Source organism: Triticum aestivum, chromosome 2A (genome assembly GCF_018294505.1).
Source record: "Triticum aestivum cultivar Chinese Spring chromosome 2A, IWGSC CS RefSeq v2.1, whole genome shotgun sequence".
Classification (NCBI taxonomy): domain Eukaryota; kingdom Viridiplantae; phylum Streptophyta; class Magnoliopsida; order Poales; family Poaceae; genus Triticum; species Triticum aestivum.
Window position 1 is genome coordinate 408,979,534 of NC_057797.1, and position 26,076 is coordinate 409,005,609.

The window sequence follows — 26,076 nt, forward strand, 5'->3', positions numbered from 1 at the left end:
ATACTACGTGGTCCTTCACAAGCTCAGGGTCACCACCTGGGTCTTTAGCCTACTCGTTGATGTCAACGTCTACATAGAACCCATCAGAAGGGGTTGCAGCGTCTTCTGTAAAAATGTAGATTATAGCAACATGAGTACAAAGGTACTCAGCAAGACTTACATCAGATCCTACATACATGCATAGTATCAAGAAGGGTTGGTGGAGTTATTGCAGCAAGCCAGCTTTGACTCTTGGCTAGGCTATCCTACGATACTCCAACTTGAAATAGTTTTGCGCACACGAGTCCACTACTCACCACTTCAATACACTACCGAGGATCCACCTCCGTCTTCCTACGGAAGAGCCATCCTCGGCACTCACACTTATCTTGAGGCTTTTAATAGTATTCCATTTACTTGTCTATGAACTGTATAGGCAACCAAGTAGTCCTTTACCGCGGACGCGGCTATTCGAATAGATCATGTTAACCCTGCAGGGGTGTACTTCTTCATACATGTTTCCACCACTTAGCGTCTGCACACGACATGTGCTCGGCAGACTTCAAGCGAAAGCCGACGTGGGTGTAGACCACGACCTACCTAAACACTTAAGCCTCTAGTCCAGGTTTATCGCCTATTCAGGTTCCATCCGCAGGGAGTCCGGCCGAGGTTTCCCATACGGCCCCGAACGATGTGAACAGGGTTCCCGAGATACCTAACGGGTATTCGGTACACCCGGCCACGTACCTACCGCATCACAGCCCACCCCTACGGTCAGCGCTGTCCACGGCCTCCAGTAGGCTACAAACACCAGAAACTACTTGCAACTCCTGGACAGAGAGCTAGGGTGAATAAGAAGTCGAGCGGGGTCATATTTCAGGGCCCAATGTATGGTAGTAGCTGATTCTTAAATCACACATACAGATCTCAGTGCTTAAGGTCGGCTTCAATGAAACAACCCACCATGTACTCCTACATGGCCTCTCATCGATACCTTTACCAAATCGTGTTCACCACACCACTCTCATTACCGACATAATCATTTCACTCTAGCCCATCACCCAGATGAACCAGACCTGACACGACTCTAAGCATAGCAGGCATAGCAAGGTAGGAACAACACATACATATGGCTCAATCAACTCCTACACATGCTAGTGGGTTTCATCTAGTTACTGTGGCAATGACAGGTCATGCAGAGGAAATGGGTTCAACTACCGTAGCACACAGCAGTTTGAATCGCGTTGTCTTAATGCAGTAAAAGAGAGCAGGAGCGAGAACATGGGATTGTATCGATATGATCAAATGGTTGGTTGCTTGCCTGATGGTTTCGTTGCACGGATACGGTTCTTCGTTAGGGTAATCACGGTACTCCTCGGGGACAGATCCTGTCGCAAAGGACATCGATACACAAACATCACCAAACAATATGCAACAATATGATGCATGCATGAAACATGGCAATATGAGTGTGTTGGGCTAATGCAACTAAAACCAGAAGGGTTTGAACAAATTTGAATCAAAGATTCAAATTCCAAATTCAAATATGGCCTTTTAAAGTGCCTTTTCCTTGTTCTGATTAAAACATCAATTTAACTTGTTTGATCATGCATGAAAATAGTACAGATGGATAGATTGGATTTTTCTGATCATTTTTCATATATAATTTGTCCAATTTGGAGTTACAGAATAAAAGTTATGAATTTTTGAAGTTTAAATAATATTCTGGAATTTCCTGATTTAATTTAAATCCAGAAATTCAATTACTGCGTCAGCCTGACGTCAGTGTGACGTCAGCAGGTCAACGGAACTGGTCCAGGTCAAACCTGACAGTGGGTCCCGCATGTCAGGGTGATTAATTTAATTAAAACTTAATTAAATCTAATCCTGTTTAATTAGCAGGGCTGGGCCCCACCTGTCATTGACTCAGGGGAGTCAACCAGGGCCCACCCGTGGTCAAAGTCAGTGTCGGCTGCCGGCGTTTAGTCGCCGGCGAGCCCGACGCGGCGGCGGGAGTGGTTTTGGCCATTTCGGCCACCAAATGGACCGCGGAGGCCACCGGAGTGGAGCTGAGGACAACCCGCAGCTCTTGGCGGAGTCCGTTGGGGTCGGGGTGGCCGGAGTCGACGCCGGCGACGACTTTGGCGGCCACCGAGGTTCGGTCGGAGGTGAACTTGGTGCTAGAGGGTTCGGTGAGGCTCGTGGAGTGGCTAGCTAGGTGCTGTGGAACGCGGTGAGCAAGATGGACACCATCTTGTGGCCGGAGGATGACCGGGAGCACGTCGGCGACGAGGTCCACGGCGGTGGGTGCGGTTGAGCTCCGGGAGGTTGCTACACGGCTCGGGAGCAAGAACGGAAGGGAGGGGAAGATGGCTAAGCTCACAGTGAGTGCGACGGAGTCCTTGGTGCGGCCGGAGATGGACCGGAGCGACGACGGCGTTGAAGGGGATCTCCGGCGACGGTGAGCTCGGGCGAGGTCGGTGCGGTGGTCTCGGGCGTTGCGAGCGCTCGGGGCTCGGCTGCTCGATGAAGTGGACAGCGGCGAAGCTCCTGGACACGGTGAGACGGCGTGGAGACGACGGGGAGCACGGCTACGACGGTGGTGCGGCGATGGTGGCGTCGGCCATGGCTGGGGCGTGCGAGGGGGAGGAGCTGGAGAGGAGAGGGGGTGTCTGGGGGGTTCGGGGGAGAGAGAGAGACCGATCCACGTCGTCACCTGGCGAGGGGAGCGGCGAGGCGGCGAGCAGGTGCGTGGCGCACGCCGCGGTCGCCGTCGGGCACCTGCCTGCCTGCCTGGCCGGCAAGCAGCTCGCTGGAGCGGTGCTGGGCTGGGCCGGCAGGTGGGCTGGCTAGTGGGCCTGCGGTGGCGCCAGGTAGGGTTTTCCCTTTTTTTTCTATTTCTGTTTTTATTTAATATATCTGCAACTTTGTTGAATTAAATAAAATACCTAGACAACTCCAAAAATCACCAAACTACTCCTGGTCCATAGTTGGATTATTTCCAACATGAAACATTTTAGTTTGGAGATATTTGAGCATTTAAATATTTTATATAATTTTAAATGCCCAAATTCAAATAGTTATGATTTAATTCAAAAACCCTAGGATGGCCTAGGAAAATGTGCACCACTTTTGCAGAGGTTCTGAACCAAGACAAAAATGATGGGCATTTTAGAAGGGCATTTCAGGTTCATTGAAAATTATTTTAGTAAACCCTAGTTGGTTTCAGAGGGAACTGGGGGTTCTGTCATCCCCATTTCAAGTTTCTGCTGAAAGAGTAAACATGATGCAACACTCTAATGCATGACTAGCTAGGGTGTGACAACTCACCCCCACTCAAAAGAATCTCGTCCCGAGATTTGGGTTCCTCCGAGAAGAAGGCGGGATACTCGAGTCGAAGACGATCCTCCCTTTCCCAAGTTGCTTCATCCTCGGAATGGTGCGACCATTGAACTTTGAGAACTTGATGTTATGACGTCGCGTGGTACGCTCGGCCTGATCGAGGATACGGATGGGGTACTCTCGATATGTAAGATCATCTTGGAGATCAAGCGTTTCGTGGTCCACTTCACGGATAGGATCCGAGAAGCAACGCCTGAGTTGAGAAACGTGGAAGACATCGTGAACTCTGGAGAGGTGCGGAGGTAGTTCCAACTGGTAGGCAACTTCCCCTCGTTTGGCAAGAATGCGAAAAGGTCCAATGTAACGAGGAGCCAATTTGCCTTTGATACCGAAACGATGGGTTCCCTTCAGAGGGGTGACCCGAAGATAAGCCTTCTCGTCAACCTCGAAAGTCATAGCCTTATGCTTTTCGGTCATATTGACTCTTTTGACGGGATTGGGCTGTTTTCAACTTTTCACGAACGATACGAACTTGTTCTTCTGCTTCCTGAATCATATCCGGGCCAAAGAATTGTCTTTCCCCGGTCTCTGACCAGTTAAGGGGTGTTCGACATCGTCGTCCATAGAGAACTTCAAAAGGGGCCTTACCCAAGCTAGATTGATAGCTGTTGTTGTAAGCGAATTCGGCAAATGGAAGGCACTTCTCCCAGTCCATTCCGAACGAGATAACAGAGGCTCGAAGCATGTCTTCTAGAATTTGGTTGACGCGTTCCACTTGACCACTTGACTGAGGGTGGAAAGCGGTGCTAAAGGAGAGACGGGTTCCCATAGCATTTTGGAAACTTTCCCAAAATCGAGAGGTGAAGAGACTTCCTCGATCCGAATTGATCTCCAAAGGAACACCATGGAGGGACACTATTCGGGAGATGTATAAGTCTGCCAGCTGACTAGCGGTTATACTCTCACGAACAGGTAAGAAATGAGCTACTTTGGAAAGACGATCGACCACGACGAAAATAGCATTATTCCCTCTTTTGGTCCTGGGAAAACCGGTAATGAAATCCATACCAATTTTATCCCATTTCCATTCAGGAATAGCTAAGGGTTGAAGGGTGCCAGCAGGCCGTTGATGCTCTGCTTTTACACGACGACAAACGTCGCAATTTGCGAATATACTGAGCAATTTCTCTCTTCATCCTAGTCCACCAGAACCTCTGGCGTAGGTCCTGATACATCTTAGTACTACCGGGATGAATAGTGAGAGGAGATTCATGAGCCTCCTTAAGGATCAACTGCCGTAGATGCTGGTTCTTGGGAACCACTAGACGGTTCTGAAAGTACACAACACCATGATCATTTGTGGAGAAACAACTAGCACCTCCGCTAGCAATGTTCTCTTTGATTTTAGATATTCCCTTATCTCGCTTTTGGGCAGCGATGATTTGATCCGTAAGAGTAGGTTTTGCTACCAGGGTGGAGAGAAAACCTTGAGGTACAATGTGAAGGTTAAGCTTCCGAAATTCATCATGGAGAAGCGGTTGACTTTGTTGTAACATCAGATTGTTACAATAAGATTTACGACTTAACGCATCAGCCATGACGTTGGCTTTCCCTGGGGTGTAGGTTATTCCTAAGTCGAAGTCAGTAATCAATTCAACCCAACGTCTTTGCCTGAGATTCAGATCCGGTTGGGTGAAGATGTACTTCAGACTTTGGTGATCAGTGAATATTTCGCAACGATTACCGAGGAGGTAATGTCGCCAGGTCTTAAGTGCATAGACTACGGCTGCAAGCTCTAGATCATGAGTAGGATAATTCTCCTCATGTGGGTGCAATTGCCGTGAAGCGTAAGCAATTACGTGTCGATCTTGCATGAGAATGCAACCTAGTCCTTGTCGCGAGGCGTCGCAGTAGATAACAAAGTCCTTGGAGAAGTCTGGCGGTACCAGCACGGGAGCAGAGGTCAGGCGTCTTTTCAGTTCCTGAAAGCTGTGCTCACATTGTGGAGTCCATTCGAACTTTTTATCTTTCTTGAGGAGTTCGGTTAGAGGTTTAGCAACTTTGGAGAAGTTCTCGACAAAGCGACGGCAATAGCTCGCTAAGCCCAGAAAACTCCGAACTTGCTTGACCGATTCAGGTGGAGTCCAATCAAGGACGGCTTGAACTCGCTCAGGGTTAACAGCAATACCTTTACCAGATATTACATGACCCAGGTAGGTCACTTCTGACAACCAGAATTCACATTTAGAGAATTTGGCATAAAGGCGGTGCTCTCGAAGTTTCTTCAACACTAGCCTTAGATGTTCGGCATGTTCTTCCTCGTTCTTGGAGTAGATGAGTATATCATCGAGGTAAACTACGACGAATTTATCCAAATACTCCATGAAGATTGAGTTCATTAACCGAGAAAAGGTGGCTGGAGTGTTGGTTAAACCGAAGGACATGACGGTGTACTCGTATTGGCCATAACGAGTAACAAAGGCCGTTTTAGGAATGTCCCCGTTTCTGATTTTGATTTGATGGTAGCCCAACCTCAAATCCATCTTGGAGAAGACTGAGGATCCAGCGAGCTGATCATACAGGTCGTTGATCCTGGGAAGCGGGTATTTGTTCTTGATTGTGACCAAATTGACCGGTCGGTAATCTACAACCATCCGGTCCGTACCATCCTTCTTCTTGACGAATAGGACGGGGCAAGCCCACGGAGATGAAATAGGGCGGATGAAACCCTTTTTCAAGGATTCATCGAGTTGTTTCTTAAGCTCGGCTAGTTCTAGGGGTGCCATCTTATAGGGTCTTCTAGCAATCGGAACGGTTCCGGGGATGAGGTCGATTACGAATTCAACATCCCTGTCAGGTGGAACACCTGGCAATTCCTCTGGAAAGACATCCGGGAAGTCACGGACTACCGGAACGTCCTCAAGGTCTGGCAAAGGACTGGCGTTAAGAGAATATAACTGCCGCTTGGCTATTCGGGTCAAGACGTTGACTATCTTTCCCGAAGGATGGGTGAGTTGAACAGTCCTAGAGAAGCAATCAATTTTGGCTTGATGAGCTGACATCCAGTCCATACCCAAAATGATATTAATATCTGAAGATTTAAGGGCTATCAAGGATGCAAGGAAAACAAGTCTGTCGACTTGGATTTCATTTCCATAACTTACCCTAGAGGTCTGCCATCTAGACCCAGGGGTAGAGATTTCCATAGTGGATGGCAAGTCACAAAATGCAACGTTATGCAAACGAGCATAATTTTCAGATATAAAGGAATGAGAGGCTCCTGTATCGAAAAGAACAGATGCCGGGTGGCAATTAACAAGAAGCGTACCGAGAACGACGTTGGGGTCCTCTTGAGCTTCTTCGGCAGAGATACAGTTGACATGGCCACGTGAAGCGGTGACCGGTTTAGCGTGGAATACTTTCCCTGTCGGCTTGCCACGGCCAACAGCTTTAGCAGATTGATTGGGGTTGGTCTGGGGACACTCACGCATATAATGACCAGATTCCCCACACTTGAAACAAGTCACGGAACTGGTACGTGGAGGAGCATTATTGGTTGGACCCCCATAGGGCTTGGCTGGAGCAGACTGTTGTACTGGGCGAGGCGCCTGGAAGGATGGCCTCGGTGTGAACCTGGGTGGCAGGGCGGTGTTGGGTACCCACACGCGGCGCTTCTGAGGACCAGCACCGGATGAGGAACCCGTGTCACGTCCATGCTTGCGTGTTGCGTCATAATCAGTCTGACCAGTTTCAGCACTGATGGCTTTGTTGACAAGTTTCGAAAAAGATGTGCACTCATGCAGACGGAGGTCGCGGCGAAGCTCAGGACTAAGGCCCTTACGGAACCTTGCTTGCTTCTTGGCGTCCGTAGACACTTCCTCAGTTGCATATCGGGCGAGATTACCAAACTCTCTGCTATAAGCATCCACAGAAAGTCGGCCTTGGGTGAAACTGCAAAATTCTTCACGTTTACGGTCCATGAGACCCTCCGGAATGTGATGTTCACGGAAAGCCTCGCTGAATTCAGCCCAAGTTGTGACATGGCCCGCTGGGCGCATAGCTCCATAATTCTCCCACCATAGACTGGCGGGGCCTTCAAGATGATACGCAGCAAAGGTGACCTTGTCAGCCTCCGCTACCAGCGCGGAACGCAGCTTATGAGAGATACTGCGAAGCCAGTCATCAGCGTCGAGAGGCTCGACGGAGTGGTGGAACGTGGGTGGATGCAATTTGATAAAATCACTAAGTGACACCACGTTAGCCCTCTGATGGTGTGCTGTATTCTGTTCAATACGCTCCAACAAACGGTTTGTCTCCCGCTTGTTTCTCTCAGCTTCCATCATAACCTCGGCTAGTGAAGGAGGTTGAGGCAGATGTTCATTTCTGGCTTCACTGCCTTCGGCCTGCTCTTGGGAAGCAGGGTTGGCGCGCGTGTTGACCATCCTAGGTAAACAAGACAATGATTTAGTCAGAATGATAAAATTCCGACATAGGATACATAATGTAAGGAGTAACTCGGAATGCAAGATGATCATCCGTATGACATGGTAGATACAGAAACTGCTTCTTTATTCCATCATCATACACACCATACAAGGTTTAGTACAAGACCAAGCAAAGTACTAATACGGTGAAAGGAGGATTACATCTCATCGGAGGCATTCCAAGCTCCTATACATTGTTTTTCTACACCTCCGGAAAGAGTACAAACTAGAACATATCCCACGAGTCACGCGGGACGATAGACGACACAGCTAGTGCGAACTAGTGGTACTACCACTAACTCAGACCGATCCATAGTAGTCCTCGTAGAAGTCGCCTCCATAGCCTGGAAGCTCAACATGTTCATCCGGAAACAGACGATCTCGCGGAGCCTGTGGACCATAGGGGCTAGGATGAGGCCTTGGACCAACAGACGGTGGCCTGCGGGGACCACGAGGTGGGGTGATGCCTCCTACATCACGCCAAACCATCACGTCTGGCAGAGCAGATCTCACAGGATAGAGATCGCGCATATCTGAGAATCCAGCTTGCACCGCCGGTGCGAACCGAGTCAAAGTGGCCCAGTGGTCAGCACGGGTATTGAAGAGCTCTAACCTTAAGGCCCGATTTTCACGGTCCTTATCCTCGAGCATCTCAGCAGTGGTGCGAGTCCGTGAATCCTCCTGAGTGGGGTCAGCATAGATAGCCTGGAGATACCCTTGTGCTCCCGGAAGTGATCCTGGCATATACCGGAAATCAGAGTCCCGAAATAAACCAGATCTGACTCGCATAATGGTCATCATGGAATAGGCGGCATCCTGCACAGCCATCTCAATAGTAACCCCGAGTCCATAGGAGCAGTGAAGAGGCTCAGTGGATCCAGGATAAGATGGAAATATCCTGACAGTGCAGAGATACTGGCTTTGATTGAAATCTCGGAATTGCTCTTCGACCGTGTACTCAGGATACCAGCGGTATCCAGCCTCAGCCATTACCCTGACCAACTTAGCAGTATGGCCGGGTACATCTAGGCATCAAGTCAGGCGAACCACTTGATTGAGGTCGCGAGTGGCCATCTGAAAGCATGATCATAATGCAAAGGCATTAGAATTTCTAGCAAAATTTCGGCAGCATAACAGCTGTAAATGCTCAAAAAGGATATTGAGACATTTGACAAAGGATTTCGTACACACTCAACATCATCACATCAAAGTTCTGGAACCATTCTAACAACATAATGTGGTAGTAGAACTGAACTAGGCTTGTAACCATCAAACTTATAAGGTACTACTGATTAGTAACACGTGATCCTGATAGAGAGAATAGATCCTAATTCCTTAACCCCCGGTGGAAGAATGGACTGACTCAGATCAGAATGTCATAAGATAGAGGAGTAAAAAGAGCCTTACGTTCCATCCCACAAACAATTCCCCTACATATAACTAAAGAATTTCTAGACTCAACATCGACCAGTTTGGCTTGAAGAACCTACAGGCAGTCCGGCTCTGATACCAACGCTGTCAGGACCCCGACTCGATGTCACATCGATCTAGCTGGTAACACCTCATATCACTTTGCGGCCTCACGCACGGTATCCCCACGGGTGTCGTCTTACCTTTTCCCGGGACCGTTTGCGCCTTTTGGCTCACGTATATGATAGTGTCGCTAGCATCCATATGATAAAGAGCCCGGGCTGACATGACTAGTCGTAAACCCAAAGTGGCACAGACTTACAGGGACAGGCATCCATGACCCAGCTTCGAACGTGTCGGTCATCAGCAAGTGGGTCCGGGCTGTAGCACTGGGCTAGCAGGACTCCGGTAAACCGGGCTGTAGCGGGCTAACAGGACTCCGGTACTCAAAGCGTGACATTTCCCCGAAGGGACAGACACAGGAACAAAGAAGGACACATGCCGGCCAGCCTAAGTGTTCCAGAGCAGTAGCAAGCTACCATGGCTCAGCGGTAACACTAGGAGACATTTCCCGGTAAGAGAGGCTACTAAAGATAAACAACTAGATAGTCAGATCCCACACATACCAAGCATTTCAATCATACACACAATATGCTCGATATGTGCGAATACAACGAAGCATCACAACATGACTCTACGACACAAGTACTTTATTTAAGGCTCAGCGAGCCATACATAACATACACACAGGTACGGGTCTCACGACCCAACATACAAGTCATACAGTCATACAAACCAACAGCGGAAGTAACTTGTCTGAGTACAGACAACTAGTAAAATAAAAGAGGCTTGGAAAGCCTAGCTATACTACGTGGTCCTTCACAAGCTCAGGGTCACCACCTGGGTCTTTAGCCTACTCGTTGATGTCAACGTCTACATAGAACCCATCAGAAGGGGTTGCAGCGTCTTCTGTAAAAATGTAGATTATAGCAACATGAGTACAAAGGTACTCAGCAAGACTTACATCAGATCCTACATACATGCATAGTATCAAGAAGGGTTGGTGGAGTTATTGCAGCAAGCCAGCTTTGACTCTTGGCTAGGCTATCCTACGATACTCCAACTTGAAATAGTTTTGCGCACACGAGTCCACTACTCACCACTTCAATACACTACCGAGGATCCACCTCCGTCTTCCTACGGAAGAGCCATCCTCGGCACTCACACTTATCTTGAGGCTTTTAATAGTATCCATTTACTTGTCTATGAACTGTATAGGCAACCAAGTAGTCCTTTACCGCGGACGCGGCTATTCGAATAGATCATGTTAACCCTGCAGGGGTGTACTTCTTCATACATGTTTCCACCACTTAGCGTCTGCACACGACATGTGCTCGGCAGACTTCAAGCGAAAGCCGACGTGGGTGTAGACCACGACCTACCTAAACACTTAAGCCTCTAGTCCAGGTTTATCGCCTATTCAGGTTCCATCCGCAGGGAGTCCGGCCGAGGTTTCCCATACGGCCCCGAACGATGTGAACAGGGTTCCCGAGATACCTAACGGGTATTCGGTACACCCGGCCACGTACCTACCGCATCACAGCCCACCCCTACGGTCAGCGCTGTCCACGGCCTCCAGTAGGCTACAAACACCAGAAACTACTTGCAACTCCTGGACAGAGAGCTAGGGTGAATAAGAAGTCGAGCGGGGTCATATTTCAGGGCCCAATGTATGGTAGTAGCTGATTCTTAAATCACACATACAGATCTCAGTGCTTAAGGTCGGCTTCAATGAAACAACCCACCATGTACTCCTACATGGCCTCTCATCGATACCTTTACCAAATCGTGTTCACCACACCACTCTCATTACCGACATAATCATTTCACTCTAGCCCATCACCCAGATGAACCAGACCTGACACGACTCTAAGCATAGCAGGCATAGCAAGGTAGGAACAACACATACATATGGCTCAATCAACTCCTACACATGCTAGTGGGTTTCATCTAGTTACTGTGGCAATGACAGGTCATGCAGAGGAAATGGGTTCAACTACCGTAGCACACAGCAGTTTGAATCGCGTTGTCTTAATGCAGTAAAAGAGAGCAGGAGCGAGAACATGGGATTGTATCGATATGATCAAATGGTTGGTTGCTTGCCTGATGGTTCGTTGCACGGATACGGTTCTTCGTTAGGGTAATCACGGTACTCCTCGGGGACAGATCCTGTCGCAAAGGACATCGATACACAAACATCACCAAACAATATGCAACAATATGATGCATGCATGAAACATGGCAATATGAGTGTGTTGGGCTAATGCAACTAAAACCAGAAGGGTTTGAACAAATTTGAATCAAAGATTCAAATTCCAAATTCAAATATGGCCTTTTAAAGTGCCTTTCCTTGTTCTGATTAAAACATCAATTTAACTTGTTTGATCATGCATGAAAATAGTACAGATGGATAGATTGGATTTTTCTGATCATTTTTCATATATAATTTGTCCAATTTGGAGTTACAGAATAAAAGTTATGAATTTTTGAAGTTTAAATAATATTCTGGAATTTCCTGATTTAATTTAAATCCAGAAATTCAATTACTGCGTCAGCCTGACGTCAGTGTGACGTCAGCAGGTCAACGGAACTGGTCCAGGTCAAACCTGACAGTGGGTCCCGCATGTCAGGGTGATTAATTTAATTAAAACTTAATTAAATCTAATCCTGTTTAATTAGCAGGGCTGGGCCCCACCTGTCATTGACTCAGGGGAGTCAACCAGGGCCCACCCGTGGTCAAAGTCAGTGTCGGCTGCCGGCGTTTAGTCGCCGGCGAGCCCGACGCGGCGGCGGGAGTGGTTTTGGCCATTTCGGCCACCAAATGGACCGCGGAGGCCACCGGAGTGGAGCTGAGGACAACCCGCAGCTCTTGGCGGAGTCCGTTGGGGTCGGGGTGGCCGGAGTCGACGCCGGCGACGACTTTGGCGGCCACCGAGGTTCGGTCGGAGGTGAACTTGGTGCTAGAGGGTTCGGTGAGGCTCGTGGAGTGGCTAGCTAGGTGCTGTGGAACGCGGTGAGCAAGATGGACACCATCTTGTGGCCGGAGGATGACCGGGAGCACGTCGGCGACGAGGTCCACGGCGGTGGGTGCGGTTGAGCTCCGGGAGGTTGCTACACGGCTCGGGAGCAAGAACGGAAGGGAGGGGAAGATGGCTAAGCTCACAGTGAGTGCGACGGAGTCCTTGGTGCGGCCGGAGATGGACCGGAGCGACGACGGCGTTGAAGGGGATCTCCGGCGACGGTGAGCTCGGGCGAGGTCGGTGCGGTGGTCTCGGGCGTTGCGAGCGCTCGGGGCTCGGCTGCTCGATGAAGTGGACAGCGGCGAAGCTCCTGGACACGGTGAGACGGCGTGGAGACGACGGGGAGCATGGCTACGACGGTGGTGCGGCGATGGTGGCGTCGGCCATGGCTGGGGCGTGCGAGGGGGAGGAGCTGGAGAGGAGAGGGGGTGTCTGGGGGGTTCGGGGGAGAGAGAGAGACCGATCCACGTCGTCACCTGGCGAGGGGAGCGGCGAGGCGGCGAGCAGGTGCGTGGCGCACGCCGCGGTCGCCGTCGGGCACCTGCCTGCCTGCCTGGCCGAAGCAGCTCGCTGGAGCGGTGCTGGGCTGGGCCGGCAGGTGGGCTGGCTAGTGGGCCTGCGGTGGCGCCAGGTAGGGTTTTCCCTTTTTTTCTATTTCTGTTTTTATTTAATATATCTGCAACTTTGTTGAATTAAATAAAATACCTAGACAACTCCAAAAATCACCAAACTACTCCTGGTCCATAGTTGGATTATTTCCAACATGAAACATTTTAGTTTGGAGATATTTGAGCATTTAAATATTTTATATAATTTTAAATGCCCAAATTCAAATAGTTATGATTTAATTCAAAAACCCTAGGATGGCCTAGGAAAATGTGCACCACTTTTGCAGAGGTTCTGAACCAAGACAAAAATGATGGGCATTTTAGAAGGGCATTTCAGGTTCATTGAAAATTATTTTAGTAAACCCTAGTTGGTTTCAGAGGGAACTGGGGGTTCTGTCATCCCCATTTCAAGTTTCTGCTGAAAGGGTAAACATGATGCAACACTCTAATGCATGACTAGCTAGGGTGTGACACAAGAATGGATCAGAAAATTAGTAGCTTCCCGTATACAATAGTCTGCCAATTAACCCATGTGAAAGCACCATAAAATCAATGGAGCATGACATTCAAAGCTAAAGTTAGTAAATCATCTTGTCACATAAGAAGAAAAAATAAAGTTTATCTATGACAGGAATCATCCTGAACCAAATCAACAGATGGATGCAGGACATGCCACTATTAGGAGCAATACACAACTATCAAAGCAACATGACATCAACCAGGATAAGCCATACTTGCAAGATAGTACAACTACAGATGGATAAAGTATAGGAAATATGCAAATCATGCATGGAGACTTGGTCGAGAGGTCGTCAAACTGGAACCCACCTTTGACATCGGTGGCCATGCATAGCAAGACATTGCACGTGGCACAATCTGTGTCTTGCAACTAAGACGGCAACGCCTAGCTGAGGCAATGGATACTTCAATAGTGGCAGCAGTGCCCAACCTAGGAGGTGGACGGTAGGGTTATGATTTGCTTATGTTCCTCCCTTGGACCTACATGGAACCAAACATTACCCATACTCCTTTTTTACACTGCTAAAACAAAGAATCAAAGAAAATTCCCAACAACTTCACACAAATAAAAGGGCATATGTAATGAAACACGTCCAGTCAAAAAATTGTTCTTTCTGTGGAGAGCACACCAATATTAAACGAAAAATATCAATCTAATTTTAAGTTGTACCCGGACTAAGGTGCAGAACGCAATCATTTTTCAACCTTTGTTGTCTACTTTGCTGCCCAATCTGCATACCCGCTTGACAAAAAAAACAGAATCAGCTGTTATGGGCCTATTTTTTGTGATTACTGTTGGAACGGGTCTACAGGCCCATGCACGTCGCCAACTAACCACGACCGGCATGCCTTGCATGCCTCTTCCTAGCATCTAGGGCTGTCTAGTTAGTCTGTTAGTTGGTTAGAGATATGCGTGTGTACGTTGGACTCTGTATATATCTTGAGCAACAGATCAATACAAGCAAGTGTTCGATCCCAAACCTCATGTTTAGTCTCTTCATGGTATCAGATACTTCCACGATCTTCTTCCTCGCTTCCGCTCATCGATGGATCTCTCTAACCTCTCCTCCGCCGGCTCCGGCCCCGGCACAAACCCCTTCGGCGATCCATCCTCTGCCGGCCCCTCCGTGCCTCTCCACCTCATCCTCTCTCTCAACATCGCCTTAGCCAAGCCCGTCACTCTAGAGCTGCAGCCCCCGAACTACACCACCTGGAGCTCCTTCCTCCATGCCCTTCTCATGTCCTACAATATTCAAGACCATGTCAATGGCACCGTCGACACTCGGAACTGGCTCACCGACGCCGTCTGGACGCAGATCAACTGGTGTATCATCCGGTGGCTTCTCGGCTCCATCTCCGGCAAAGTTCGGGGCACGGTCAACCATCGGAACCCCACGGCATACACGCTCTGGATGGCAATCCGGCAGCTCTTCCTCTCCAACCGGAATCAGCAGGGTATTCTCGCACTAGAGGAGTTCCACGGCCTGCATCAAAACGACCTCTCCATCACGGATTACTTCACCCGCCTCCACACGCTCGCCGACACGCTCTTCAACTGCGGCATGCCGGTGACCGACCGCGGCCTCGTCTCCAACATGCTCCGCATGCTCTCCAACAAGTTCGCCCACGCCATCTCTATGATGACGTACGACGACAACAAGCTGCCGACGTTCCTGCAGGCGCGGACTTACTTCCTCCAGGAAGAGCGTCGTACCGATCATGCGGCGTCCCATGAGTCGGCCATGGCTCTCTACGTCGGCCGCCCTATGCCTCCTCCAATCTCCACGCCCAGCCCAGCTCCTCCGCCTCCCGTCCCCCCTCCGTCCAGTGGCGCCCGCGTCCACGGCGGGCAAGGCGGCAATGGCGGGCAGGGCGGCAACGGCATCCAGGGTGGCGGACAGCGCGGCCGCAAGTGCCGCAAAGGAGGCAACGGTGGTGGCCATGGCGGATCCGTCGGGGCTCCATGATATGTCTCCGTTGTATCTATAATTTTTGATTGTTCCATGCCAATATTATTCACTTTCATATACTTCTTGGCAACTTTTTATATTATTTTTGGGACTAACATATTGATCCACTGCCCAGTGCCAGTTCCTGTCTGTTGCATGTTTTTTGTTTCGCAGAAACCCAATATCAAACGGAGTCCAAACGGGATAAAAATGGATGGGGATTTTTTTGGGAATATTTATGATTTTTGGGAAGTAAAATCAACGTGAAACAGTATCTGAGGTGGTCATGAGGTAGGGGCGTGCCCAACCCCCCAGGCACGCCCCTGACCCTCGTGGTCCACCCGTAAGGCGGTTGATGCTCTCCTTCTAGCGCAAAAAAGCTAATTTTACAAGGAAGATCTGAGCGAAAGATTCACCCCAATCGGAGTTACGGATCTCCGGATATAAAAGAAACGGTGAAGGGGTAGAATCTGGGAACACAGGGAACGCAGAAACAGAGAGATAGATCCAATCTCGAAGGGGATCTCGCCCCTCCCACGCCATGGGAGCCAAGGACCAGAGGGGAAACCCTCCTCCCATCTAGGGAGGAGGTCAAGGAAGAAGAAGAAGAAGGGGGGCTCTCTCCCCCTTGCTTCCGGTGGCGCCGGAATGCCGCCGGGGGCCATCATCATCACCGCGATCTCCACCAACACATCCGCCATCTTCACCAACATCTCCATCACCTTCCCCCTTCTATCTACAGCGGTCCACTCTCCCGCAACCCGCTGTACCCTCTACTTTAACATGGTGCTTTATGCTTCATATTATTTTCCGATGATGTGTTGCCATCCTATGATGTCTGAGTAGATTTCTATTGTCCTATCGGTGATTGATAAATTGCTATGATTGGTTTGAGTTGTATGTTTTATTATTGGTGTTGTCCTATTGTGACCTCCGTGTCGCGCAAGCGTGAGGGATTCCCGCTGTAGGGTTTGCAATATGTTTATGATTTGCTTATGGTGGGTGGCGTGAGTGACAGAAGCACAGACCCGAGTAAGTAGGTTGTTTGCGTATGGGATAAAAGGGGACTTGATACTTTAATGCTATGGTTGGGTTTTACCTTAATGAATCTTTAGTAGTTACGGATGCTTGCTAGAGTTCCAATCATAAGTGCATATGATCCAAGTAGAGAAAGTATGTTAGCTTATGCCTCTCCCTCAAATAGAATTGCAATAGTGATTCCCAGTCTAGTAACATAGTCAATTGCTTAGGGACAATTCCACAACTCCTACCACCACTTTTCCACACTCATTATATTTACTTTATTGCTTCTTTATCTAAACAGCCCCTAGTTTATATTTACGTGTTCTTTACTTTCTTGCAAACCTATCCTATCACACCTACAAAGTACTTCTAGTTTCATACTTGTTCTAGGTAAAGCAAACGTCAAGCGTGCGTAGAGTTGTATCGGTGGTCGATAGAACTTGAGGGAATATTTATTCTACCTTTAGCTCCTCGTTGGGTTCGACACTCTTACTTATCGAAAACTGTTGCGATCCCCTATACTTGTGGGTTATCACTCCACCGCCGCAAGGCGCGCCCTCCCCCTTGGCGTATATGCAGCGTCCACCCGCCTACAGCGGCGCCGGCATCAACCCGTGGACCGGCATGTTTCAGGCATGGCCTATGATGGCGCAGCCCCCAAGCGCCGGTCTGCTCGGACCTCGTCCTCCGATGGGGCTCACCGCGACTGCCTATGGTGGCGGCCTGCCCGCCGTGCCTCCTCCGTCGACCGCTGCACCACCTCCATGGGACACCAGCGCGTTGCAGGCCGCCCTCCTCGCCATGCAGCAGCAGCCCTATGCTGGCGGTGGCGACTGGATCCTCGATACCGGGGCGTCGTCGCACATGGCAGCAAACCCTGGTATGATCTCGGATGTCAAGCCCTCCTCCTCCCCCTCACATATACTCGTCGGAAACGGTTCTCTCCTTCCCATCACCCATACTGGCTCCTTGTCCATCGCCACTACCTCTAATCCTCTCTCTCTTAGCCACATTCTCATCTCCCCTTCTCTTGTTAAGAATTTGATCTCTGTTCGTGCTCTTACACATGAAAACTTTGTCTCTGTGATGTTTGACCCCTTTGGTTTCTCTGTTAAGGACCTTCGCACTGGGACGGTGGTGCTCCGATGTAATAGCAGCGATGATCTTTATCCTCTCCACTCGGATGCAGCTGCTTCTCCCACTGCCTTTGTTGCCATCACTGCCGATCTATGGCATGAAAGGCTTGGCCATCCCGGACGTGCTGCATTATCACATGTTTTAGATAGTTTTGATTTCCATTGTAATAAAGCTACCTCTCATACTTGCCATGCATGTCAGCTTGCCAAACATGTACGCTTGCCCTTTAGTGAATCATTTACCATTGCACCTTTTCCCTTTCATACAATACATTGTGATGTTTGGACATTGCCGGTTCTTAGCAACTCTGGCTTCCAATACTTTCTTGTTGTTCTTGATGATTGCACTCACTTTGCGTAGACGTTTCCTCTCCAGCGCAAGTCTGATGTATTTGAGGTGTTGATCACGTTTCATGCATACGTCGCCACACAATTCCAACGACCTATTCTCACCATTCATACCGATAATGGCCGTGAATTTAATAACAAGGCGTTTCGTAATTTTCTCACTAATCACGGCATTGTCTTCCATCTCACTTGCCCCTACACATCTCAACATAATGGTCGTGCCGAGCGGATCATACGGACTTTAACTGAAGGCCTTCGCAGTCTCCTGTTTCATTCCTCTATGCCCACGAAATTTTGGCCAGACGCCCTAGCCACCACGACCTACCTCTTAAACCTACGTCCATGCCGGCCACGTCAACACATCACGCCATTTGAGCTCCTATACGGCAAGACCCCCTCCTACTCCCACCTTCATGTGTTTGGCAGCCTCCGTTATCCTAACCTACAGCTACAGTCCCCAACAAGCTTTCCCCTCGCTCACGTGCATGTGTGTTCCTGGGCTACCCTCCCGATCATGCTGGATAAAAGTGCTTTGATCCACATACCGGCCGGATAATCATCTCCCATCACGTCTTCTTCGACGAACGCCAGTTTCCGTTTGCGCAGGTCCTGCCGTCTACCCCGACCTCGGCACGCGTCATCACAGGATATCTGTCGCCGCCGTTGCTACTTCCCGAGGCTCAGGCTCGACACTGCCACGAGCCACCCTCGACGGTGCCTCCTGGGCACGGCAGCTCGGCTGCCACCGTGGCGGGCTCATCTGCCTCCGCTACGGTGCCTGGCTCACCTGGATCTGCTTCTGCTTCCTCGGCCGCGTGTTCTGTTGCCTCGCCCACGCGTTTGGCCGGTACGGTAGCTACTTCGCTCGACACCACTCTGGCTGCTATGTCGCTCGGATCGGCTTCTACTGCCTCGGCCGCGCGTTCTGCTGCCTCGCCCGCGCGTTCGGCCGGCACGGTAGCTACTTTGCTCGACACCACTCCGGCTGCTACGTCGGCCGGATCGGTTACCACGGCAGAGGGTTCTCACGCATCCACCGTTGCCCCGTCTACCGCGGGCGTGCCTTCTCCGACCAGTACCGGCTGCTCCTCTGCGGCGGCCGCTGGTGGCTCCACATCTACACCGTCACCCGTCCGCGCACATCCGATGCTGACCTGCGCTCGCGCGGGCATCTCTCGCCGCAACACGTAGTACAACAACGACTACATCCTCACCGCCTCTGTGGCTTCCCCATCGCATGTTCCCATGTCCGTTCGAGCAGCCCTTGCGGATGCTCACTGGCGCCAGGCCATGCAGGAAAAGTATGACGCTCTCCGCGCCAACACGACCTGGACCTTGGTTCCTCGTCTGCCCGGCGCCCATGTCATCTCCGGCAAGTGGATTTTTCGCCACAAACTGCATCCCGACGGCACACTGGATCGGTATAAGGCGCGGTGGGTAGTCCGTGGCTTCACCCAGCGCCACGGCGTCGACTACCACAACACTTTTTCGCCCGTCTTCAAGCCGACGTCCATCTACATCATCTTGCAGCTCGCCGCCTCTCGCAACTGGTCGGTGCATCAGCTCGACGTTAAAAATGCATTTCTCCATGGTGAGCTCGCCGAGCATGTCTATTGTCAGCAGCCAGCAGGGTTCATCGATGCAGCGCGCCCACACGACATGTGTCTTCTGTCCAAGTCACTTTATGGCCTCAAGCAGGCTCCCCGCACTTGGTTCATGAAGATCACCGCATGTCTTCGGGCCATTGGGTTCGTGGCGACCCGCTCCGATGCCTCGCTCTTCGTTTATCGTCACGGCAATGACCTCGCGTATCTGCTCCTCTACGTCAACGACATCGTCCTCGTGGCCTCGTCAGACGCGCTTCTCCACCACATCATCGCACAGCTCACCACTGCCGTCGCGCTCAACGACTTGGGCGCGCTGCACTTCTTCCTCGGCATACAAGTGCAGCGCACCCCAGGTGGTTTCTTTCTCCATCAACATCAGTACGCTGAGGACCTTCTACACCGCGCCGGCATGACCAACTATCGTCCGGCCTCGATGCAAGTGGACACAAAGCCCAAGCTATCTGCTTCTGATGGAGATCCAGCCGATGACGCCACCTTTTACCACAGCATCACTGGTGCCCTGCAGTACCTTACGTTGACGCGTCTGGATCACACCTATGCTGTCCAGCAGGTGTGTTTGCACATGCACGCTCCCCGGCGGCCTCACTGGTCCATGGTGAAGCGGATACTTCGTTACGTACGCGGGACCATCAGTCACGGCATCACCATCAGTTCCTCACCACCTCACGAGCTTGTTGCATACAGTGGCGCCGATTGGGCGGGGTGCCCCGACATTCGTCGCTCCACATCTGGCTACTGCTTGTTCCTTGGCGGCTCACTCATATCCTGGTCGTCCAAGAGGCAACCTACCGTCTCTCGGTCCAGTGCTGAGGCAGAGTACCGTGCCGTGGCCAATGCCGTCGCCGAGTGTTGCTGGACACGGCAACTCCTACAGGAACTTCACTCCGGCATCAACAAAGCTACCGTTGTCTACTGTGACAATGTGTCGGCTGTCTATCTTGCTCAGAACCCAGTACACCACAGCCGGACCAAGCACATCGAACTCGACATCCACTTTGTTCGTGAGAAGGTGGCCCTTGGACAGTTCCGTGTGCTGCACGTGCCGACCGTATTGCAGTTCACCGACATCATGACTAAGGGGCTGCCTACCGCCACCTTTAAGGCTTTCCGGTCCAGCCTGTGCGTCACCGCCGGTGACGCTCCGTCTGCGGGGGAGTGTTGGAACGGGTCTACAGGCCCATGCACGTCGCCAACTAACCACGACCGGCATGCCTTGCATGCCTCTTCCTAGCATCTAGGGCTGTCTAGTTAGTCTGTTAGTTGGTTAGAGATATGCGTGTGTACGTTGGACTCTGTATATATCTTGAGCAACAGATCAATACAAGCAAGTGTTCAATCCCAAACCTCCTGTTTAGTCTCTACAATTACATATATATACTTAAAACTTGGTGAATTGTTAACCCCTTCGACTGACATCGCCTTGTGACCCTTGTCAATGGATCCTCTTAGTTAAGCTTCTTCCGTTTTATTGTGATACACACATTGACTTACAGTGACTTGCGTTGTACTACCTCCTTCAAGAGGTACCACAAAAAGTACGACAATAAGTACAACTAATTTGTAATCCAAATATAAATATATGTCTTGTAAATAGGAATGATTAGTGGATAAAGCATATGCAAATCCTAAGACACTAATATACTCATGCTCCAACTAAAATACTCTATCAATGAGACACACAAGAAATACATCAACTGGAATAAAAAGCAAGCAATGTTTCTGGACAGGACCGACAATATTCCTCTACCTCCCCTTCAATTTTCAGATTCTGAATTAAGTTCTTGGGCGATGGAATTCGAAGCCATATATTCAAAAATCCTGAGCAATGAATCAAGCTAAATAATATGCATCTTATTGTACAAACTGAAGGCATATAGCAGCATACCCAAATTTCTAGCTAGCTGACCTTGCAGGTACTGAAAATTAAGTAGACAACGTTAGGAGACTCGAAAGAAGGGTTTAGCCAGCCTGTGATCCGTACATTATATGATCATGTGCAGGTTAGTATTTTACAATTTAAATCATTGAGGCTCTCATCATCTTGTTTTGAAATAGCTCTCTTGTAAGGGCATTTCCCTACTTTGTGTTTTGGATGATGATGACAACCCTTTGTTGGTCTAATCGTGTGCTAAGTGCTTCAGGTTCTCGGTGGTTAGGCTTACATCGGATATGTGACACTCCAAAAATTTTATTTGGTTTTTTATCAAAAACTTTGGTGGTTGATCTTTTGCAAACTTTTTTTTTCTCTCTGTTAGTTCCCTCTAAAGATGTAATCTTTTTGGGAGTTTTAATTTGTTTTATTTTTAAAAGAAGCTCTATGAAAATTTGGGATTTTCTTATCTTTGAAGTCACCCTTGGCTTTATATTTTTGCCCATGAGATAAAACCCCTCCAAAACCTCCCCTCCCCCTTGTGATCAACCTAAATTCTCTGTCCCAACTAATCCAAACTGGTTTTGGATTTTATTCTAATTATTTTCCCCCTCAATTCAATTCTGAAAATTATTTGGAGCCTGAGGGATTTTCAAAGCAAGTACACTTTTTCATTTGAGTTTTGACCTCAAACCAATTCTCCTGGATTGTCCTTTGAACCCACAACCCAGAACCATCTTGATCCACTCCTCCTCTTTTCAAATTTTTCAAAATACAGTCTCTGCAAGTTTGGACCAGATTTGCCAAATTTGGTGAAATTCATATCCACACTACTCCAAAAATTCCACCAAAAATCATGCAGCCTACTTGAGCAAGGAGAAGCCACTCCACCAAAAATCAGCTCAAGGAAAAATCACCAGAGGCCTTTTTCATTCGGTCGAACACCTTGTGGGCACTGTTACTGTTCAAAGTTCAGAAAATTCAGTTTCAGTGTCATCTTCAGTCCGTCAGTTTCAGTCACGCGGCCACAGTGCCCTTGGCACGTTCCTCGCCGCCTCTTCCTCTTGTCCGAAGCTGCACACGCGTGCGTGGAGCCTTCCTGGCGTCGGTAGCGTGCTGGCTCGCCCTCGCCGGCGTCTTCTGCGGCGTCGGGACCTCCCGTGGTGGCCGACAGGAGGCACACCACGGCAAAACGCCGTTCCACGCCGCCCATCGCTCCCTGGCTCTCCGCGTGGCCTCATGCACGCCAGCGCACGCCCGTAGCATAGCCACCGTGGCCGGCAAGCACGGAACGCGCTCTCCGCCGCCGACGGGCCCGCACCATCACCGTTCCGTCGAGCTCGCCCTTAACACCCAAACCCCGGCCAGTTCAACACCAAAACGGACCCATTGAACCTCCGTGATGACGCTCGACCCCCTAACCACCCTGACCGAGCACTGCGCCACCGTAATCGCTCGCCGGTGATCCTCGTTCACGGCAACCGCCTCGGACCGCCTATATAAAGGGGTCCCGAGCTCACTCTCGTGCACGCAGCACCTCCACTACTCACCAACACCCCGCCAGGCCACTAGGGGGACCTCGAGGAGGTCTCCTCCCCCAGCTCCGGCCGCCTCGCCCCGCCTCGGCCTCCAGCCCGATTCGTTCTGGTGAGGCCATCTCCGGCGCTCAAACCCCGTTCGTTACCCTCTCTAGCTGCCAGGAGCATAACCCCCTCTTTAATTTAACCTTTGCAGCCCTCTCCGACGAGCCCCTCGACCACCCGAGCCGCCGTCCGCCGGAGCAAAGCTCGCCGTCGACGTGGTGCTCGCCGACCGACTCCACCACCATCAACTGACGCGGAAGGGTACCCTGACCACGGAGGTACTCTCCAATCTCTCTGCCTCGCCGTGGATCGCCGCCGGTGACCACCGCGGCTCTCAGGCGCCGGCGAACTCTGCCGCCCCGTTTAAACTTTTGAACCTGACGGGTGGGACCCCACCGTCAGCCTCTCTGCTCTCTCTTCGAATTGTTTTCTGGAAGCGCCTTCGGGCAGAATGCGTTTTCTCTTCGGGCTGGCGTAGTCGCTACCGAAGCGTTTTCTGTTTTTATAAACTAGCCCCTGGAAATCTTCTGTTTCATTACAGATAAGTCCCTGGACAAAAACCCTTATAACTTTTAATCAGAAAAGTATTTTTGATTGATTCTTTTTCTGTTCTCTTTAAAATTTTGTCTAGTTTTTTATCAGATTTATTTGAAAAATATTGGTTTACCTTCTGTGCACTCCTTGGTATTTACGTTAGCGCATATATTTTCTTTAAACCATAGATACCGAAGGAGGTGACGGAGCCGCGAACTTCACCGAGCTAGGCTCCGACTACTCTGAACCAGGCAAGCATGTTTGAACTTTTGATATGATGAGTGTCTTGGCATGTTTTGCATTTAGTTAGTTTCATGGCATGTCGGTGAGCATACCGATGAACGTTATTTTATGTGATAATGAGGTAAGTGAGTTCGATGATCCATACGTGGATGAATGTGAATATGAATGGCCATGTGTTGGCATGAGGATAGGTACGGTGGCAGTGTTGTAGCATGCCAGTCGTATGCCAGACCATGTGACTTCAGTGTCAAACCATATCGGTCCAGTACCTATCATTTCCTTCCTTGTACTACCACATGTTTTCCGCAAGGAATATGGTTTAGTAAGTTGCAAACCGCTTGCATGGTACACACCAAAGAGGAGAGGCCGTGATGATGGTTCCATGGCCCTGGATTAAAGCCAGTCATCCGGTCAGGGGGCATGGGTGTTTCCGGTTGGGACCGAGAGGGGGGCACCCCTTAGAGCGCGCGTATATAAATTTGATCCCATGCTATTCGAGATTGTGATCTCCCCGTCTCAAAAGTTTTTCTTGGACGATGACTAGGGTGATTCCTAGCATCGAGAGGTAGGATGGGTGTGTACCGGTTAGCTGTGTTTTCTTCTGAAATACCGTAAACGGAACTAGTCCTTCGTGACTACGGAAATCTGTTGGCTGTGGGAAAAATTTTGTGCAAACTCTGCAGAGTCATATATTCCTCCAAATCATCTATTCCATGACAAGTTTCGTTCCTTCTTATCCTAATCAATTGTCAGCTTTGGTGACAGAGACTCCGGTGAATCGCATGAGTGCTAAGTCCGGTTGAATGATTATCCCTGTGGATGGACTAACCCGTTTATTCTCATGGATTGAATGTTTATTATGAGTATTATTTACTGGTGAATTTAAAGCCCTTTCTGCGATGTCGCTCAGACGTCCGACTGTGGCATTTCTTTTAAAGCCCTTTCTGCGATGTCGCTCAGATGTCCGACTGTGGCATTTCTTTTAAAGCCCTTTTTGCGATGTCGCTCAGACGTCCGACTGTGGCATTTCTTTTAAAGCCCTTTTCTGCGATGTCGCTCAGACGTCCGACTGTGGCATTTCTTTTAAAGCTCTTTCTGCGATGTCGCTCAGACGTCCGACTGTGGCATTTCTTCTAAAGCCCTTTCTGCGATGTCGCTCAGACGTCCGACCGTGGCATTTCTTTTAAAGCCCTTTATGTGGTGTCGCTAAGATGCCCGACTGTGGCATCATTTCCTTATTTTTATTTGTTCACCTTTCGAGGCGTCGCTTCAGACACCCGATCGGTCCTTATTTATGCTCTGTGGGATTTCAGGCGGACTACCGCCGTTTCCCTTTTTACTTACCCGTTATGCCAATTTTATTTATTGTGCATTAAGGAATTAATCATGTTGCATCCATGCATGCATTTGTTATATCTTACGTCCGAACTATCTTGCGAGTACTTTCAAAGTACTCACTAGCTTGTTGATTTGGCCAGATGCTGACGAAGGCGATCTCATGGATGAAGAGTTCGATAGCGAGTCCGACACTTAGAGGAGTCCCAGTCAGTCTCGTGTGACCCTGGATTTGGCCACTGTTTTATATCCGCTTCCGCTACCAAATAAATTTATCGAGCCTCACCCCGACGTTCGATGAAATGATATTCTTAGAGTCTTGTATTTCCCTTCCCGCTGTGTTTTTCCACCACCAGCCTATCCTTGAGTCAGTAGTATGTCTCCACACCACTGTGTTCTGTCCGCCATTATGTATGATTATTGGCGTGCTTGTAATAATTTGGTTGAGCAGCCACAGTTCAACCCTGTAATATATTTTTATGCTACTGGCTTATTGTATCACGGAATTGTCTACCAGTGAGGAGGATTTCTCTCATACTGGACTCAAAAGACTGGTTTATCAATAAATATTTTTATTGGAAAACCGGTCGTGACAGGATAGCTATTCTCTTTGGAAGGAAAAGATCAAAGACGGGGTTTTCTACGTTTTTATCTCTTTGGTCGTAGGGAACCTGTACTATCAAGAGGGAATCTATATTAGAAGGTGATGGGGAATCTTTTCCCGTACACTTGCCACACCCCTCTCTTGCCTTCTTTATTCTTGAGAGAGAGAGCTTTCCATCTTTCCTTCTGCTTGTTGCGCTCTCCCAGCGGTTGTACCGCTCGCGCAAGCGGTTGCACCGCTGGCCCATGGCGCTTCCCAGTCTTGAACGAGCGGTTATACCACTGCTCCCGGGAGGTGGTACCGCCACCATGCTCTACTATGACTGTGGTGGTTGTTCCGGCCAAGTACCGCTCAACAACCGGACATACTCCTGTTTTGATGCGGTACTTGGGCGGTGGTGG